This window comes from Carcharodon carcharias, chromosome 6 (assembly GCF_017639515.1).
Source record: "Carcharodon carcharias isolate sCarCar2 chromosome 6, sCarCar2.pri, whole genome shotgun sequence".
NCBI classification, from domain to species: domain Eukaryota; kingdom Metazoa; phylum Chordata; class Chondrichthyes; order Lamniformes; family Lamnidae; genus Carcharodon; species Carcharodon carcharias.
The window spans coordinates 69,666,025-69,687,430 of record NC_054472.1 but is presented as its reverse complement, the minus strand read 5'-3'; the positions used below and the strand labels follow the sequence as shown (position 1 = coordinate 69,687,430).

At 45.6% G+C, this 21,406-nt stretch overlaps 1 non-coding gene across 1 annotated transcript; it reads left to right on the top strand.

The window, feature by feature from the left end:
• The first annotated feature begins 6,292 nt into the window (after positions 1 to 6,292).
• On the top strand, positions 6,293 to 6,427 carry LOC121279450. Its single transcript, XR_005943397.1, has one exon. It is a non-coding gene; the product is annotated as a U11 spliceosomal RNA (small nuclear RNA).
• Positions 6,428 to 21,406: the final 14,979 nt, after the last annotated feature.

Sequence of the window (21,406 nt, the reverse complement as noted above, 5' to 3'; positions counted from 1 at the left end):
CTCTAGAATTATATTCTGATTTTTTACTTGTCCCTCTACCATTCCATTTTACACTATTATGCCTTTTGTTATTCAATCATTTCTGCCTTGCACCCTATCACAGACTTTCCTTTTTGTTCTTCCCGTCACCGCTTTTTGTTGGTTCTGCTCCTATTTATAAATTGTTAACTCACTAACTGCCCAAAGGTTATAAACCTGAAACATTATCTCTATTTCTCTCTCCCTAGATGTTGCCTGACCTGTCTCCCCAGTGACTAGCCATGTGAGAAGCCTGAAAAGGAATCCCTTTAAAGTTCCTTGCGGACTTCCGGGGATCCCTCATTCAATTGCACTTACAGCTTGAATGAGGGATCTGGCATTGGAAAGTAGGGAGCCGGTTAAGAACCACTTCCCGGCCCTTGCTGCTGAACCTCTCCCCAACCTCCCCTGCAACCTCCACCCTGCAAGCCCCCTCCTCCCTCATTCATTTGTGGCCTGTGTCCCTTGATGATCCTGGGCCTCGGAAGGTAGAATTAGTGGCAGCAACCATTGCCTTTCCAGTAACACTGCCGACCAATGAACAGCTGTAGGCAGAAGCATTGAAGAGTATTTCCAGCATTTTCAGTTTTTAATATTGAATGCATACACGGCTTGGATATTGGATGAGAAATATTTGGGACTTGAGATGATCAGTGCTGGAATCTGTTGCCTGAAGTGTTTAATTTGTTGTGACATTGTGGGAGGGGGCGATGGTGGGGACCTAATGATCTAATGATCAGCAGAATTTTGCAAATGGATTCATACCTTTTATGGTGAGAACTGCTGCACTTCATGGTTCTTGTGACAAGCTTTGAGTATGTACTCACCCCAGCCCACAGCAACAGCTCAAATCTGACATCAGTTGTCTATTGACAATCCTTCTTGGGAGCGGGAGATGGAGTGAGGGAGAGGTGCAGGGGTGGGGAAGAGTAGTAAGTGGGTCCAAGATAACAAAGCTGGTGCTGGAAGTTTGGAACTATGTCAACCCTTTGTGTTAGTCTCTGCCAACTAATACTTGTGTCAGGTAGGATGACAGTGTTCTTACCTGGCCAGAAACCCTGGTTCACTATTGGGATTTGAAGGCTTGGATTCTGCTCATTCAGTTCCAGATGACATTAGAAAACAATGGTTAACAGCTAGGATGGTTCTGGTAGGTTTCCACTGCTTGACCAACAAATATTTTGTGCTATAAGCTGCGGTGTTTAAGCCGATCAAACGCTTTCAGCACCGTTGTGGATCCCTAAGTTGTGGTTCTTGTCAATAGCCACTGTGGAGTCACAGCACTTATCACTAATTCATGCATTGACCTCTTCTCCCCACTTCCCTGGAACCAACTCCTCCATTAGCAGCTCAAATTGCTCCATCTCTCCTGCCTTTCATTTAAATCCTTGTCATGTCCAACTCTCGATCATCATCCCTCTTTCAGCTTATCCAAAGTGCTGCCTGAATATCCTGTCCTGCACCAAGTCCTATTAATCAACTTTTCAAACCTTGGTGACATAATTCCCAATTTGCTAGCTTAGGGCGGAATCATCCCAGACTTGCACTAAGTGTGGAAGCCAGCGGGTAAAACAACATTTTACCCACCAGCTGCAATGACAGCTTTTCACCCCAAACCTGCTGCCTTAATTATGCATTCTCGGGAAACACGACATTTCCATAATAGCTGGGCTCTCTTTCGCCCGCCACGCCATCACCTTGCTGCTTCATCTCGCCGGGCACCACATTTAAAGTCCAGTCACGCACACACCTCTCAGTGCTTCCAGCCCAAGACTGCTGCAAAGCAGACCTGGCCCTGAAATGCAAAAAGACTGCAGCCCCCTGGCTCAATGACACATCCCTCGATCGCCCTTTGGACACAGTGGAGCCTGGCTATGATGTCCTCTAACCTTGCTCTGGCCACAGGATGGACAGCAACATTAGCAATCTGACTTGGGAGGCAGTGGCAGTGGCGGTCAGTGCTAAAGCCCTTCAAAAGAGGGCAGCCACCCAGTGCCCCAAGAGGATGAATGATCTCATTTGTTCCACCAGAGTAAGTCATTCTTCTCATCACTCTCAGCTCACACACTCACAAACCAATCACACATCCACAGGGCCCTCACTCACTGCCAATTCAAGGGATATCAGGGCGTCAGGGACTTCCCAGGTCCTCGGCAGTTGGAGGACTGGTAGAGGCCAGGAATTTGCTGAATCCGAGTCAGATGACAAGACTCTGGACTCGGTGATGTCACAGTTGCTGGAGCTGCAAAGGCAAGTTCGGGAGCATCAGGAAGGGATGGCCACTGCACTCCTCAGCTTGCAAGGTACGATGGAGGAGTCCATCCGTGTTCAGGCTGAGGTGATAGCACCGGCATGCCAACACACTGAGGTCAACGCTGGTAGGATGGCGGCTGCCGTGACGACCTTGGTCCAGGACATTGCTCCTGCGCTGCTGCGCGGGCTGAACTCCATCACTGACACCATAATTAGCCACCAATAGTGTGTACGTGAGAGAGGTGTTGGCAACCCGATCTCACTCCAGCTGCCCCTTCTTCTCAAGGAGTCAACCATGGGGCCTTGGGCACCTATAGGGAGGAGGATCAGCATATGCACGCTCTGGGGCCATCCATCCAGGTGACCTTGGGAATTTTCGGCTCATCCGAATCCCCTCTTCCCTTGATCTCAGCAGCTCCAGATCCGCAGGCCGAGGAGAGTGCCACTGCCACACATCAGCACCCCGAAAGCAGGCCAGGGACCCCTAGATGATGCCTGCCAAAGTCATCACAGACAGAGCGTCACAGTCAGCAGGCTGCCTCCACCTCCACTGTGGATGTTGGGGAAGCACCAAGACGTACTGCTGGGGTAGGAAGGTTAAGATGATGCATAGCCTGGGCATGGGTGTTAATCACTTGTACATAATGTTCACTATTGTCAATAAACCCCCAAGGATGTCTCCCTGCCTATGGCTCCTTGTTCTGATGAGCAATGTTTGTGTCACTCAGATGTGAAACCTTTCTGCACAAGATACAGGAAGGTGTCTCAGTCCAGGGCCTCTTCTCTGTGCTCTGTGCAGCCTTCAGACCACAGTGATGGTCCAGCCTCACACTCCCTGTATGCTTTAGTGATGCCTGCACCTCGGTGGTGCCGGTCATTGCTGCCAGGATGTGGTGGGCAGATGCCACAGAGTTCTCTCATTCTCTCAGTGTGCTCCAATCATGTCGATGTGGCAGCCTTGAACTGCCGCATCTGTGGAGGGATGCTCACTTTATACAAGGTTTCCCTAATGTGTGGCTGCTTCCTTCGCCCACTCACCACCACCCCCCCCACCGCGCACGTGCTTATGCGCTACCTTCAACCACAGGGCAGCCTGGCCATCCCGCCAAAGTTGCCTCAACCACCTTTGCACCGCCGCCACACCCCCACCTCCCCCCCCACCATGCACCCCAACCTCGGTCCAACAGACGTCCCTTGCGAGTGCTTCGCAACGTTACTGTGCACTCAAATCCGAGTTCCCCTCAGCCCGCCCAGTGCATGCCTTTTACATGCTGTTGTGAAACATGTGGGCGTGATGGGCAGACGATCCAGCGGGGGGGAGGATGAGTCTGGTGGGCTGGCCTTATAATGATATGCAGATGTATTACAATGAGGTTCCCAACATCTGATGGCAGGAAGTGCAGCCCGCCATCGACAGGCTGAGCGGACGATCGCAAACTGGTTTCACGACATTGTGAAACTGATTTTTGGCCTTCTCACCATATTAAACACTCAGAGCACCAAAATCACCCGACACCAGCGGGCATGGTCGATTATGCCCTTTGTAAATTTAACCTCATTGTCCTCATTTTCAAATGTCTCTGTGGCACTGATTCATTCTACCTCTACAATTTCCTGTTTCTACCCCTGCATCTTTAGGCTCTGTTGACTCCTCTTTGAACTCCCACTCCACTCTGCACCATTGGTGGCAGAGCTTTCAGCCTTCTCGGACACTCTATCTGGAACTCTTTCCCTAAAGCCTATTGCCTTTCCACTTTTCTCTCTCTCTCTCGAAAGCTTTTGACCAGGATTGTAGCCATTCCCACTCCTAAGGCAGTATTTAATGGAGCTGCTGTGGGTCTTGCTCAGTGAGAGCCCTGCAACACCTCCTTTGGGGAAGGCCCGCTAATCTATGTGCCTCGCAGGACCTTGACTGGGCAGCAGCGGGCTTTCCCCAGGATCAAGGACATTGGCGTATAAGTCACGCCCACAGAGAGCTGCCAGTCAATCAGAGGCAGTGCCACCAGAAAGGCAGTGCCAGCTGCTGGTAATGCTCCCACTTGAGGCCCAGAATCACCAAGGGACTCAGGCCACAAATGAATGATGGCAGGAAGGGAGGAGGGAGGGGGTCATCAGCAAAGGCAGGGAGGTGGTTCTCAGTGAGTTTCCCACTTCCTGATGCCAGATCCCTTGATCAAGCACTGAGTGCCTTTGAAGCCCGCAATCAACACCAACAGAGTTTGCTTTTTTGGGCTTCCTGCATGGCAAATCGTCTGCCAGTCACTAGGTGGGCATTAATTGCTCACATAAGGGCCTCAATCAGCAGTGCAAGAAAGCTGTCCATGAGCCCTCCCATTGGGACAGCCCATCCCACCACCATCCCACCCAAATAAATGCCCCCCACCACAAACGCGCCACAGGGGAGGACATTAAATTCCTTTCCTAATCTTTTCCTACATGACTTGCCATCTGTTTTCTTATCTATTTCTATTTGTCAACTCTATTGGGAAGTTTATAGATTGATGACCTTGTCTAAATGCAAGTGGGAGCAGTTGTGGCACCAAAGTTCTCCAAACTTATGCACATATGAAGACAGCAAGTGCACTCTACTAGAAATAAACTTTACCTGTGGAGACTGCACAGAATCTGCTTTAAAGACCTGCGCACATTCGTGGGTTTTTGCACATCAGACACCCTTGCTCGATGAAATAAACTACAGCAGAGTGACTAAACTGAATCCAGTAATGCCATTAATTGCTTTCAGGACACCTTCAACAACCTGATACTGTTTTTTCAAATGTATTTTGGTAGCTGGAAACTTTTATCACCTGCAGTTGAATGTTTTGCTATTGGGCTTTCTCCAGATCTCACACTTATTAGTAGCAAAATTACTGATATCCAGAAAATCACCTTTTTACTTCATTTTTGTTATATGTTTATATCACAATTTGCTTTTGCTGTTGATGCAGTGCATGGGTTTATAGGATGCTATTGTTTAAAATTTTTCAAAACTTTTCCCTCAATTTTTCCTCAAAGCACTAAGTCATCTAACAGCTATTTGGATGGAAGGGTTGTTCTAGAAATGTAATTTTCTGCCTAAAGTTTACATTCTTATCTCCTACTTATTCCACAGTGGAAGTTTGTCATTAACTACTTTTATCCACATTCATGAAAATGCAGTGATGACAGTGTTTCTTATTAAAAGGGGTTACCACCACTACCTTGCTGCTTGTGCAGCTTTGACAACATTTCTCCAAAGGTTGACTCTGACTACAATTTTTGATACCACACCTGCAACCTTTGATCCAAGAGAGCAGCTGCAGCATGGCCAATAAGAAGAAAAAGCAGCAAGATCAAAAATTCTGGTGAGGATGATACACATCAAGATCATGTTTTCATTACATGCATTGGCCTTCCTCCACTATCGATATACTTTGGTTGCACTGCATACTATTTCTAGCAGAACCTCTACCATATAGAAAGATAAAGACATCAGGTGCATGAGACCATTTTGACTTGGACAAATATCAACAATTCTTCATAAAAACTGGGTAAAAAGCTTGAAACCCCCTACCGAACAGAGAGCATATTCACTACATTGACTGCAGCTCTTAAAGAAGAAGGCCCACCATCACCTAACCAAGGGCAAACAGGGATGTACAATTAATGATTGCCTTGCCAGTGACACCCGTTTCCAGATAGTTTTTTTAACGAAAATTGTTCTTATTTTTTATTATCTATAACTTCATAAAATACACATTTCAGCAACATAACAAAGGAAGTCATTGTGTATTTATATTTCATTTTATTCTTGGAATCTCTTCTGAGATGAGTGTGTCCTATCATATTGCAAAATAAACATACAGTATCGACATTTATGTTTAAGTACGTTTCATTTAGTGAAGATAGGGATAATAGTGTAGAAAAATCACAACTGAGAAAGTAAAAAAGGTGCTAAATTTGTGGCCAAGCGTTTCACCCCATATCCTGTTATATTCCTTAATTAATGCTCGTTAGGCACTAACAAAGAATGGTCCAGGAATGACAGGGTTTCTGCTGTGAATAGCAGATGGATGAGGCACTTGCGCGTTATCCGTGCAGAATCGATATCAAGAGATTTCGGAAGCACAATTTTTGTTTTTTGGAGCTGCTGGTGATCGTTTGTCTAAGCACTCCGAAAAAAAAAGCGACAGAAAGTTTGTAAATCCCAGGTATAATGACAGAAACCATTGAACAGTTTTGCTTCTCCACTGCAGTTAACACTTGTTAAATAATATATTTTATGATGTTATAAAGGCATCTCTAATTTTTGAATTTCCTCATAAAATTATAAAGAAGCTTAATTGCCCTCTGCATGTTATTCTAGGGAACTGAACAAAAGTCTAAATTACTTAAATTCTGGTAGGTGGGGCATTGGATGGTGCAGTGAGTCAACACAGTTCCCTGTACTCCAGCAGTCGGGTCAGAATTTGCTTCAGTTCTTAGTTGAGTGGACCCATAGCATGAACCTGGCACCAGATTGACATTCTGACTCAGAAGCACCATAAGAAAGATAGAACTTACACTTGTGGTGGTTTCACAATGTCCCAATTATCAAAAACATTTTTGAAGTGTAGTCACTATTACAATATAGGTAAATATGATAGCCAATCAGTACACAGCACACTCCCAGGAACAGCAATGTGATAATGACAGATAATCTGCTTTGGTCATATGGGTTGAGGGACAAATAAAAACAAACCTCCTGCTCTTCTTTCAATTGTGCTATGGGATCTTTTACGAGAGATCAGAACCTTGGTTTAACATCTGGTCTGTTCGATGACATTCCCAACAGTGCAGCAGTCCTCCACTATTGCAATGAAGTCAGCTTGTATTATGTGGTCAAGTCCAGAATGGGTCTTGAACCACTATCTTCTGACTCAGAGGTGAGAATATTACCATTGAGCCAATGCTTATGTGCAGAAAATGTCATTGGTTAGAGTTTCCTGCTTGAATACTAGCTAAGCTATTATTATCCACTATTCATTTTAATAGACAGGTAAGTCACAGAACCTTTACAATGCAGAAAGAGGCCATTCAGCCCATTAAGTCTGCACTGGCTCTCTTAAAGAGCATTTTACCTAGTCCCACTCCCCAGCCTTATCCCATAACCTTTCACATTCTCGCTCAGATAATAATCCAATTCCCTTTTTAATACCTTGATCAAAAATGCCTCCACCATCCTCTCAGGAAGTTCATTCCAGATTCCAGCCACTCTCTGGGTGAAACATTTTCTCCTCACATCACCTTTACTCCTTTTGCCAATTATTTTGAATCTGTGCTCTCTAGTTCTTGATGTTCTCTTAAGTGGGAACAATATCTCACTGTTTACCCTGTCCATACACCTCAGGATCTTGAATATCCTCTCAGCCTTCTTTTCTCCAAGGAAATAAAGCCCAACCTCACCAATCTATCTTCATAGCTACAGTTCTTCATCCCTGGAATCATTTTTGTGAATCTCCTCTGTAGTACTCTCTCCAATGTCTCAACATACTTCCTCAAGTGTGGCGCCCAAAACAGGAGTTGCAGGCTAACAAATTCAGAAACAGTAAACCCTGTCCATATAATTAAATCAGGGGTTCCTCTGAGGTCTGAGTTCAAAGTGTATCATTGAGGCAGAGCAGAGGGAGTTTTACTTTGCAACCAATCTTGCTCACTTAATGCTAACACTGGTACCCTAATTTGATGACAGCAGCAAAAACAGATGAATGAGCTTTCCCCCTGTATTCCAAGTTGACTGTATCCAATTTTGGGGGTCAATACATTTGAATAATTAACACAAATTCCCAACACGTCTTTAGTCTTGTTCTGATAATTAGGCTAACTCAGGATGTAGGAAAAACTGGTTAACAGCTTGAGGAAAGAGAGTAGCTGAAGTGAATGTTGGTCCCTTGTAGGACGAGACTGGGGAGTTAATAGTGGGGAACGCAGAAATGGCAGAGACGCTTAACCAATATTTTGCCTCAGTTTTCACAGTGGAGGATACTAGTGCCACCCCAATCGTAACAGGTAGTGCAGAGGGTATAGAGAAGGAGGAACTTAGAACAATCACCATCAATATAGAAAATGTACTGAGCAAACTATTGAGATTAAAGGGTGACAAGTCCCCAGGACCTGATGGCCTACATCCCAGGTTCTTAAAGGAAGTGGCGGCGGAGATAGTGGATGCATTGGCTATAATATTCCAAAATTCCCTGGATTCTGGAAAGGTTCCAGTGGATTGGAAAAATGCTAATATAACACCCTTATTTAAAAAGGTGGGGAGGCAGAAAGTAGGAAACCATAGACCAGTTAGTTTAACGTCTGTCGTTGGGAAATTGTTGGAATCCATTATTAAGGAAGTAGTAATGGAGCATTTGGAAAGTCAAAATGCAATCCGTCAGAGTCAGCATGGTATTATGAAGAGTAAATCATGTTTGACTAATTTGCTAGAGTTCTTTGAAGATGTAACAAGCAAGGTGGATAATGGGGATCCTGTAGATGTAGTATATCTGGACTTCCAGAAGGCCTTTGATAAGATTCCGCACAAAAGACTAACACACAAGGTAAGACCACATGGAGTTAGGGGTAATATATTAGCTTGGATAGAGGATTGGCTAACCAACAGAAAGCAGAGAGTCGGGATAAATGGGTCTTTTTCTGGACGGCAAGCTGTAACTAGTGGGGTGCCACAGGGTTCGGTCCTTGGGCCCCAACTATTTACAATCTATATTAATGACTTGGATTCAGGGATAGAAGGTACTATAGCTAAATTTGCAGGTGACACCAAAATAGGTGGGAAAGTAAGTTGCAATGAAGAAATAAGAAATTTACAAATGGATATGGACAGGTTAGGTGAATGGGCCAAAATATGGCAGATGGAGTCTAATGTGGTTAAGTGTGAGGTTGTCCATTTTGTCGGAAGAATAAAAAGGTGACTTATTATTTAAATGGAAAGAAACTTCAGAATGCTTCAGTGCAGAGGGGTCTCCGTGTCCTCATGCATGAATCACTGAAAGCCAGTATGCAGGTACAGCAGGTAATAAGGAAGGCAAATGGAATTTTGGTATTTATTGCTAAAGGAATAGAGTATAAAAATAGGGAATTGTTGTTGCAACTGTACAAGGCATTGGTGAGACTGCACCTTGAGTACTGTGCACAGTTTTGGTCCCCTTACTTAAGGAAGGATGTAGTTGCACTGGAGATGCTTCAAAGGAGGTTCGCTAGATTGATTCCAGAGATGCGGGGCTTGTCTTATGGGGAGAGATTGAGCAGTTTAGGCCTATACTCGCTAGAGTTTAGAAGGATGAGAGGAGATCTAATTGAAGTATATAAGATGCTAAAGGGGATAGATAAAGTAGACATGGAGCGGATGTTTCCCCTTGTGGGGCATTCTAGAATGAGAGGCCATAGTTTTAGGCTAAGGGGTGGTAGATTTAAATCGGTGATGAGGAGGAATAACTTTTCTTAAAGGGTCGTGAATCTGTGGAATTCACTACCTCAGAGTGCAGTGGATGCCGGGACGCTGAATAAATTTAAGGAGGAGATAGACAGACTTTTAATTAGTAGCAGGTTGAAAGGTTATGGGGAGAGGGCGGGAAATTGGAGTTGAGGCCGAAATGAGATCAGCCACGATTGTATTGAATGGTGGGGCAGGCTCGAGCGTCTGAATTGCCTATTCCTGCTCCTAGTTCTTATGTTTTTATGTTCTTATTTAAAGAAGTGCACTGATGTAAGGTAAGTGGTTGCACTGAGGGCCAAATATTATTTCAGCTTTTATTAACTATTTATATAGAATAGGATAAAAATTAAATCAGGAAAGCAGGCCGCACAGCCCAATTTGTGTTGTTGTTTACCCTCCACATTAACATAAACCTAATCTCATGTTTCCAATCTATTCTAATAATCCTCCAACCACCTAGTTAGCCTGTTCTTTAATCCTTCAAAATGAGCTTCAATTGTGCACACCACGGGTAGAATTTAGCCCCTGTTGGGTGGGCTTGGCGAGGGTGGGTGGGGGCGGTCAGGAAGCTGACAGCCGCCCTGCGATTGAGGCCGGAAGGTGATTTCACGCTGGTGGGCCAATTAAGGCCCACCCAGTGTGAAGTGCGAGCGATAGCGCTCAGCGCTGCCTGTGTGGGAGGGGGGAGGAGGGCGAGTGCGAACTTCATAAAGTTGGACGGGCAGCTAAAAATTGAACTTAATTGATACTTTAAGGGCCTTAACTGAACTTTTAATTGTCGGCGGGTGCGCTGCCAATTCCCGTGCGCACCCGCTGACTGAACTATCATGCGATTGTGCGTTGACGACGGAACGCTTGCCTGGCATCAATGTGCGTCATTTCACACTTGAACAGGTCAGGCGTGTGCCTGTCCGCTGAGGTGAAAATTCTGCTCCACAGTCTGACAATCTTCTGTGTACAGATATATTATCCTCAGCCTGCTAATTTAGTTTTATGTAAACTTCCCATCATCGTCAATCCTTCAATTATTGCATTCTATTTCGATCTCTACATTGCCCCAATAATTCATAATCTGAAGCGTCTCCACTAAATCACCCCATAATCTCAATTAAAGTAGCCTCATTTTCTCAAGTTTCTTTTCGTGGTCGGAATTATCCGTGCCCACCGATGGCAGGCGTGTTCAGCGGTGTTGGTGGATAATATGGCGAGAAGGCCAAAAATCGGTTTCACAACGTTGCAAAATCAGTTTGCAATCGAATGCTCAGCCCGTCGATGGCAGGCCGCGTTCCCCACCATCAGATGTCGGGAACCTCATGTAATTGATCTGCATATCATTATAAGGCCAGCCCGTCGGAATCATCCCCTCCGACTGGACCACTTGCCCATATCAGCGTGATTGCATGCCAATGTGTTTCACAACTGCATATAAAAGCCCTGCACTTGGCAGGCTGCACTTTGAGGGGAACTCGGAGCTGAGCGCACAGTAAGGTTGCACAGCATGTGCAAGGGTCGCCTGTTGGACTTCAAGGTTGAGGCGTGTATTGAGGGGGGCAAGGGCTGACCTACAGTTGAGGCACATTGGGTGGGGGGGGCAAGGGCTGCCCTCCGGTTGAAGGTAGTGCACAAGTACGTGAGGGGTCAGGGGGAGGGAAGCGGCCACGCATTAGGGAAACCTTGTGTAAAGTGACCATTCCTCTGCAGTTGAGATAGTTCAGGAGCAGCCACACTGACATGCTTGGAGTCAGGTCTCTAGCTTATCTGCCCACTCAAGCAACGCAGAGGCATGAAAGTGCCACCGTTCCAGAGCTTTTCACTCCTTTGGCACAGACTACAAAGTAGTGTGTTTTAGTGAACTGCAGAACAATTGGACGACTGGGCACATTGTACAATCTCCTTGTTAAAGCTGGCCCTGGAGCAGTGACTGGTGGAGGTTCTCACAGCCTCTTGTAATTTCATCATTCAGGTTTGGACCAGTCTTCTCCATGGTTCAAGCTAACAGTGCAGCCTTGCAGTGTGGGTTAGGAGAATGCCTGCACCTGAGCTGAGAGCACAGCATGCAGTCCAATGGGCAAAGCTGCCACTAATTGATCAGGTGAAGTGGGGTGGAGGAGGTTGGGGTTTCGGGCAGTCTTGCAGCACACTAATCTCTGGCCATCCAAGTGGTGGCCAGCACTCTCTGGGATGCATTAAGGGGCTTTCAGACTTTACCTTGAAATGTTCTTTGAACACCCAAGCTAACTCACTGTCTCTCTCATTCACATCAGGAGCATGGAGTCTGGTGAACTAGCATACAGAGAGCGAAGATGATGGAGAAGAAACCAACTGGGGCACCTGGCTGCATAGTGGGAGGAGCAGCACCCTCAGGAAGAAGGGACAGCTGGGGCATCTGCACATGCTGCTGAAGAGTCACAGTGAGCCATCGGTGGTTGGCATCTATCTCGACCCAGGGTCTATGGATGCTGCCTTTCATTCCTGCAGATGACCAAGAACCAATGTCGCCGAAGACGGCGCATGTCTATGGACCCGGTCGGTCACATCTGCCAGCTGCTGCAGGATTTGGCACCATGGGGACATGGAGCGCATCCACTACCTATGGTCGTGAAAGTGACAGTAGCGCTCAAATTTTATGCCAGTGGCTCCTTTCAGGGCTCCACATGTGACCTCTGTGGGATATCACAAGCCTCCACCCACAGTCGCATCCATGAGGTCACGGATTCCCGTCCTCGCAAGGGCACACAACTTTGTGCATTTCGCCTGGGATGAATGCAAGAGCAATTGGGTTTGCCCAGATCTCTGGTTTCCCACAGGTGCAGGGTGTGATCGACTGCACTCACATGGCACTAAGCACTCCATCGCAACAAGCGATCAACTATGTCAGGGATTCCATTCTCTGACTGTGCGACTGGTGTGTGACCACCACAAACATGTCCTGCAGGTCTGCGTATGGTTTCCTGGGAGTGTCCATGACTCCTACGTTGTATGTCAGTCACAGATCCCTGACATCTTGTGGTGTCCACAGAGGCTGCAGGGTTGGCTCCTCGGGAATAAGGGCTACCCACAGAGGACATGGCTGATGACACCTGTTCGGCAGCCTCAGACTGCAGCAGAGTGACATTATAATGAGGCTTATGCTGCAAATCACAACTTGGTGGAGCAGACCATTGGGATGCTGAAAATGAGGTTCTGGTGCCTGGACCAGTCAAGTGAAGCCCTGCAGTATAGTCCGCAGAGGGTTTCACAAATCATCGTCGTCATCTGCTGTGCCCTTTACAACCTGGCGCTGCAACGGGAAGGGGAGCTGGCTGAGGTGAAGATGGAGGTCTCCTCCGCTGAGGAGGATATTGATGGGGATAAGGGTGAGGAGGTCCTCGAAGGCGGTGTTGATGGTGATGAGGCTCTCACACTGACCAGATGAGCCAGGCGCACTCAGGAGGCCCTCATAGCTGCTAGATTTGTGAAGATGATGACGACAAGCACTGAGGAGGCACCATAGATCCTCACATTGCATCTGCCAACATTTGACTCCAGTCTGGATTTGGCAGTGCACATACCCTCTGTGATAATGCTCCTGTCATGGAAAGGCAGCAGAGGCCCTAAGAGTACCTCAAATCCAGAAGGATGATGATGACATGCAGTGAGGACACTCCATAGATCTTCATATAGCCTCTGAGAGTGTCTGACTCCTCTCTTGCTGAGGGCAGCTTGCTTGTTCTCTGCGACCAGGGTCATATCATGGAGATGCAGCCATGAAACTTTCAAAACACTTGATCCTTTGCCAATCTTCAGCACCCAACCCCTTCAGGGGCACAGCATCATTGGACACAGATGCTGAAGAAATGAGGGCCAGCCCCACCTCAAAGGTGCTGAGAACACATAGAGAGAATGATGGAACTCTGTGACACCTGCCCACGACATTCCGACAGCAATGACAAGCACCATCAAGGTGCAGGCATCAGTAATGTGCCAAAGAAGTATGAGACTGGACCATCACTTTGATCTGAAGGCTGCACAGGGCACAGAGAAGAGGTCCTGGACAGAGACACCTGCCTTTATCTTGTGCAGAAAGGTTTCACATCTGGGTGATGCGAACACTGCTCATCAGAACGAGGAGCCATAGGTAGGGAGACATTCTTAGGAGTTTATTGACAATGGTGAACAGTATGTACAAGTGATGAACACCTGTGCCCAGGCTGTGCAACTACATCTTCTTAACCTTCCTAACCCTGTTGTTGTTCTCCCTGGACATTCACAGTGGAAGTGGAGGCAGCCTGCTGGCTGTGACGCCCTGTCTGTGATGACCTTGGTAAATGTCCTCTGGAGAGCCGAGACCTGGAGGGACCCGGCCTGCCTTCGGGGGTCCTGCTGTGTGGCAGTGGCACACTCCTCTGCCTGTGGAGCTGGAGCTGCTGGGATCACAGGAAGAGGGGATTTGGATGGGCCGGACACTCTGGAGTCACCTGGTGGATGTCCCCAGGATGTGCATCTGCTGATGATCCTCCCTAAGGGTGCGCAAGGGCCCGTGGCTGACTCCTTGAGAAGGGGAAGCTGGAGTGAGATCGAGCTTCCCCACATCCCTTTCGTGTACACACTTCAGAGGTTTCTTCGGGGCTTGATCGGAGGCCCTGGGTCGTGGACTCTGTTGGCTATTTCCAGATGTCCCTGCAAAAGCAACGGGAGATAATTAGTGCATGGCAGTGTCCTGTGAAAGAGGACACATCACTCACAGTATGATTGTCTGATGGATGTTGCACTGCTGGATCCTCACTTGGTAGAGCAGCGCCGACCTCACCAGCAGCACAGGACCAGTCCATATCCTCGCCGGCCAGCTGATGGCTCTGTTTTCAAAGCCCGTGAGGACCTTGATTTCAGGCATTCCTCCACCGGTCTGCAACTTCTCTCTCTTTGTGTGCCAGCTTGTCCTGCATGAATAGAGATGGAGAAAGTGTAAGCAGGACACCTGCCAGGCCAGGTGATAAGTACTCCTGGCATGCGTGGGTGGTGAGTGGTCCCATGGATGGGATGAGGACAATGATGGCACATGTGAGAGAGTGGATGGTGATGTCCCTTGAACGGTCAGTGAGTGAGGGCCCTGTGGATGTGTGATGGGTTGGTGAGTGTGTGAGTTGAGACTGATGAGAAGGGTGACTTACCCTGCAGAGGAGATCATTCGTCCTCTTGTGGCACTGGGTGGCTGCCCTCTTTTGTAGGATATTGTCACTGACCACTGCTGCCACCATCTCCCAAGCCAGTTTGGTGATGTCGCTGGAACCGGGGCAGAGGTCATCCCGGTGGGCCTCCACGGCATCCAAAAGGTGCTCAAGGGCCATCCCATTAAACCTGGGGGCTGCAGTCTTCTTGCCTTTTGGGGCCATGTCTTCCGTGCAGCAGTCCTGGGCTGGAAGCACTGAGAGGTGTGTGCGCGGCTGCACTTTAAATATGGCGCCCGACGTGTTGAAGTGGTGAGGTGATGGTGTGGCTGGCAAATGAGAGCCTGCTGACCATCGAAATGGCATGTTTCCCAGGAATGTATCATTAATGCGCCAGGATTGGGATGATATGGCGTGAGAAGCCACCATTGCACCATTACTGCATTACCGCATTAGTGCAAATCTGGGGTGATTCTGTGCTATATTTCATCACACTAGGCACTATGCTGATGAATCTGTATCGTATCCTTTCTGTTCCCTCAACATCTTTTGTATTGTGCTATATAGCCCTAAGCTACACACACTCCAATGACACAAAGATTCATCTTAATTTTTTTTTATTTGTTCATGGATTGTGGGCATCACTGGCCACGCAGCATTTATTACCCATCCCTAGTTGCACTTTGTTCAGATGGCATTTAAGAGTCAAACACATTGCTGTGGGCCTGGAGTCAGACCAGGTAAAGACAGCAGATTTCCCTAAAGGGCATTAGTGAACCAGATGGGTTTTTACAAAAACCGACAATGGCTGCATGGTCATCATTAGACTTTTAATTCCAGATTTTTATTGAATTCAAATTCTACCATCTGCCATGGCGGCATTCAAACCTGCATCGCCAGAGCATTACCCTGGGTTTCTGGATTACCAGTCCAGCGACAATACCACTATCGCCTCTCCTCTCATTTTTTTGAATTATGTAACTCTTGCCATGATCCCCAATATTTCATTAATTTTTTTTATATGACTTTATCCAGCTGAGGTGCTGCTTTTAATATCCTGTGAAGCTGAACTCCCTAATGCTTCTGCTCTGCCATCTCAACCAATCTTTCCCCATTCATTGCAAAAAATTATTACTCTTTTGTAAATCAAAGTGTACCACTCACACTTAAAGAAATTGCATTCCAGCTGCCATTTTTTGCTCATTCTACCATCTTATCAATTCTCCTTGCAGCTTGCTTTGATTCCCAGAACTAACTACTATGCCTCCTATGTTAGTCTCATCTGTAAGTTTGAACATCACTTTACTGATGCAGAGTAAACACAGGCAGTAACAGAGCAGAACCTTATGGGAACACTACCACACCCAATCACTCTGAGAAACTGCCTTTAACTCTTACTCATAGTTTCAATCCAATTGGTTACATGCCCCTTAATTCCACACCCCTTAATCTTCTCTCAGTTGTCTCCTGTGCATTACCTTATGTTGCAGGTACACCACATCAACTCTGTTGCTTCCATTCAGCATGTGTGTCACCTTTTCAAATAATCCTATCAGATTTGTTGAACACAATCTTCTTTTCTGAAATCTGCATTGGCTTCTCCTAATTACTTTCTCTTCACATAAATATCTATAGGTCCTGTATGCCCTCTTCAATTTTAGTTTGGTTGTAACATCTGTATTTATCCACATCATTCTGAAACTTGAGCAGGCCTTGTGTTTAATGGCATGTATTTATTTTGTAAGTTTTCAATCTCTTTTTGAAAATGTCCCATTGTTGACATATATTCCTGTGCATCAATCTTTCTTTCCATCACACCTCAGCTAGTTCAATCCTCATCTTCCAAAAAAAAATATTTTCCAAATTTGTCCTGTTCTTTTTGTACTGACATCTTTTCGTTTTATTAAGCTTTAAATTTTATCATATTATGGTCGCTATTCCTGAGATGCCCAACCATACTTAACTCATCCTTGTGGACTATAAAGTTACTGAGGCATTTGAACATTTAGGCAGTATTCCCTCACACATTATAAGAATTCCATTTCCTTTTTTCTCGTTTATACCCTCCCTGTCCCAATCAATGAGCAGTTGATTAAAATCTCATAGAAAAATAATAATGTTAGTTCTCCTCATCTTCCTGGTCTGTCCACAGTTACTCCTCCATTTTCCCCCACACTTAACTGTATCACAACCCCTCCTATATAATAATTTTTTTTTAAATTATTTGGCAGGTTATCAGCCAAAGGGTGAAAACAGGCACTAAAAGGGTGATGTGCTAATAAGAAATGCACGTGTGAAAATCTAGGGGCTAGAAATTTGGCTGTTCCAATTTATTGAACACAGTGGTTGCAATTCGCAGTCTGGCCAGATTGAGGTGGGCAGCATGCAAAATTGGTGTACTCGCCTCACCTGGATGATTGTTGTGTCTCGCTTGGTGGGGTGGGGGGAGGGGGGGGTGGGGGGGGGGGGGGGGGGTGGGGGGGGGGGGGGAGGTCCCACGATGCTGTCTTTTTCCTAATGCTTCCAACTACCTCTGTGCTCAGTAGGGTAGCCCATGAGAGTTATTCAGAATCCATGTGGTGCAGCCAGAAAGGCAAGCTTTCCCTCTTAAAGAGAAGTGGCACTGAAAGAATACTGCTGCAATTTAAATGATCACAAAGTGAACACCAAGGCAAAGAGAGAGTTCCAGTATGACGAATGTAATACTGCATATATTAGTAATGGAGGTGGGCATGAGGAAAGACACCACAGTTCTGTGGGGGGCCAGGAGACCCTCAAGGGACATCGTCAGAAGGGAGTCAGAACAAATGGTCAGGGAAAGTGCTGCAAGAGGTCCAATGAACTCACTTGGCTGATTGGATGATAAGAAATAGGAGCAGGAGTAATCCATTTGACCCTACTCCTGCTCTGCCATTCAACAAGATCACGACTGATCTGATTGTGGCCTTAACTCCACTTTCCTGTCTGTTCCTCATAATCCTTGATTCCCTTGTAGATCAAAAATCTATCTAGCTCAATCTGGAATAAATTCAATGGTCCAGACACCGCTGCTCTCTGAGGAAGAAAATTCCAAACACTAACAACCCTCTGAGAAAAGAAATTCCTCCTCATTTTCGTCTTAAATGGGAAACCCTTATGTTTAAACTGTGCCCCGTAGTTCTAGATTTCCCCACAAGAGGAAACATCCTCTCAACATTTACCCTGTCAAGCTCCCTCAGAATCTTATATGCTTCAATAAGATCAGCTCTCTAAACTCCAACAATAATAGGCCCAACCTACTCAACTTCCCTTCATGATGCAACCCCTTCATCCCAGGAATCAATCTGTGTTGAGGTCAGTGAATGTATCTTCACGTGACATCTCCTACCCACCACATAACCTCTCACATTGCTCAATGCATCAAACCCCATCAATTTCCTAGCAACAAACCCTGGCACTCAGTACTGATACCTAACATCCAGGTACAGGAAGCAATTGGAAGCACAGCACCCCTCACAAAAGTGATGCTAAACCTTTGGAGCGCCGCTAGAAGCAGCATTACAGAACACAAATTCATGCTCTGAATTTAGCATGCCATTTTCAGGCCAGTTGATAATTATCAAGATTCAAACATATCTGCAGACGCTGAAGCTAGCAACTGTAGACTTAGTGCTGATTAGGCACAGTTTTCCATGAGCTGTATAAGGCTCTTGCATCCACCCACTTCCACAGAAGGTGTGGTATGGCAGAGAGAGGCCAACATGGAAGGATGTCTCATAGACTGAGAGAGAGTGTTTGTAGGATCTCAGAAGTTTGTGATTCATGCATGAGGACCCCCAAGTTCCTCTGTGCTGCAGCTTTCTGCAGTCTTTCTCCATTTTAATAATATTTAGCTCCTCTATTCTTCCTGCCAAAGTGCATAACTTCACATTTTTTGACATTATATTCCATGTGCCAAGTTTTGGCCCACTCACTTAGCCTGTCTATATCCCGCTGAAGACTCTTTGTGTCATCCTCACCACTTGCCTTCCCGCTTACTTTTGTGTCATCTGCAAACATGGCGATAGCACATTCACTTCCCTCATCCAAGTCATTAATATATATTGTAGATAATTGTGGCCCCAGCACTGATCCCTGTGGCACTCCACTAGTTACAGGTTGCCATCTTAAAAATGCCCCCCTTATCCCAACTCTGTTTTCTATTAATTAGCCAATCCTTGATCCATGTTAATATACTACCCCCAACGCCTTATTAAGGTGTTATCTTATGTTACCTTTCCTTATCTTATTAAATAGCCTTATGTGCGGTACCATTTGGAGGCCTTTTGGAAATCCAAATATATTTCATCTACTGGTTCCCCAATCTATCCTGCTTGGTACCTCCACAAAGAATTCCAATAAATTTGTCAGGCATGATTTTCCCTTAATGAAGCCATGCTGACTCTGCTTGATTATATTATGCATTTCCAAATGCTCTGCTATTACATCCTTTATAATAGACTTTAACATTTTCCCAATGACGGATGTTAAGCTAACTGTTTTTGTCTCCTTCCCTTTTTGAATAAGGTTGTTACATTGGCAGTTTTCCAATCTTCTGGGACTTTTCCAAAATCTAAGGACTCTTGGAAGATCAGTACCAGTGCATCCACTATCTCTGTATCTACTTCCATTAATATCCTAGGATGCAACCCATGAGGTCCAGGGGACTTATTGGCCTTTAGATCCATTAGTTTCCCTAGCACTATTACTCTAGTGATATTTACTGTATTTATTTCCTCCACCGACCACCGCCCCCCCCCCCACCCCCCACCCCCCCACCTCTTTTGCCCCTTGACTATTTAGAATTTTTGGAATGCTATTAATGTCTTCTACTGTGAAGACTGAAGCAAAGTATTTATTCAACTCCTCTTGTCATTTCCTGGTTACCCATTATTATTTCCCCAACCTCATTCTCTGAGGGGCCTACGTTCACTTTGGCTTCTCTCTTCCTTTTTATATATTTAAAGAACCTCTCATTGTCTATTTTTATATTACTTGCTAGTTTACCCTCAAAGTTCATTTTCTCCCTCTTTATTTTTTGTCATCTTTTGTTGGTTTTCAAAACTTTCCCAACTCTCTGGCTTACCACTAATCTTTGCCACATTGTATGTTTTTTCTTTCAGTTTGATACTATTCTTACCTTCCTTTGTTAACCATGGTTGGTTTATCCCCTTTGTACAATCCTTCTTCCCCACTGGAATATATCTTTGTTGTGAGTCATGAACTATTTTTTGAAAAATCTACCATTGCTCATCAACCATCTTTTCTGCTAAACCTCTTTCCCAGTGCACTCCAGCCAATTCTGCCCTTATTCATTTGTAATTACCCTTAATTAAGTTTAGCACAGTTGTTTCCGACCCAAGTTTCTCACTCTCAAACTCAATGCTAAATTCTACCATGTTATGGGTCACTGTTTCCTAGGGAATCTTTTACTCTGAGGTTATTTTATTAAACCTGCCTCATTACACATTACCAGATCCAAAATAGCCTGATCCCTGATTGGATCCACAATATATTGTTCCAGGAAACTGTCCCCTTCTAGGAAATTATCTCTGCCAATTTGATTTTCCCAATCTACATGAAGATTAAAGTCATCTATGATTAATGTACTGCCTTTTTTACATGCCCTCATTATCTCCTGATTTATTTTCTGTCCTACAGTATTGCTGCTGTTGTGGGGCCTGTAGACTACTCCCATCAGTGTCTTCTTCCCCTTGTTATTTCTTACCTCCGCCCATACGGATTCTACATCTTCCGATCCAAGATCCTTTCTTTCTATCGTCTGTATTCCATCTCGTGGAACTAACAAAGCTTCCCCACCACCCTTTCCTTCCTGCCTGTCCTTTTGTAAAGTCACATACCCTTTAATATCTAGTTCCTAGCTTTGATCTTCATAATGGCTATATGATCATACCCATTAACCTCTATTTGTTTATTCATTTATTTTGTTCCAAATACCACATGCATTTAAGCAAAGAGCAACTAATTTTGCCTTTTTACCATTTTGTCCCCCTCTGACCCTATTTGCTACTTTAAAAAATATTTTTACACTCTGTCCCTTCCTGTCACACTCTGGGTGTCATTACCTAAATAGCTGCCCTGCAATGCTGCCATATCCTTTTGCCTAAGCATCCCCTCTCCAGAACTCCCCCTCCATCCCCCTACTTAGCTTAAAGCCCTCCCTACAGCCCTAGTTATTTGACTCATTAGGACACTGATCCCAGCATAGTTCAAGCGAAGCCCATCCCACTGGAACTATTCCCTTCTACCCCAGTACTGGTGTCAGTGCCCCATGAACTGAAACCCATTCCTCTCACACCAATCTTTGAGTCACACATTTAACTCCTTAACTTTATTTACCCTATGCCAGTTTTCCCATGGCTCAAGTAGTAATCCTGAGATTATTACTTTGGAGGTTCTGCTTTTTAATTTAGCTCCTAACTGTTCAAATTCTTTCACCAGAACCTCCTTTCTAGTCCTATCAATGTTGTTGGTATCAACGTGGACTGGA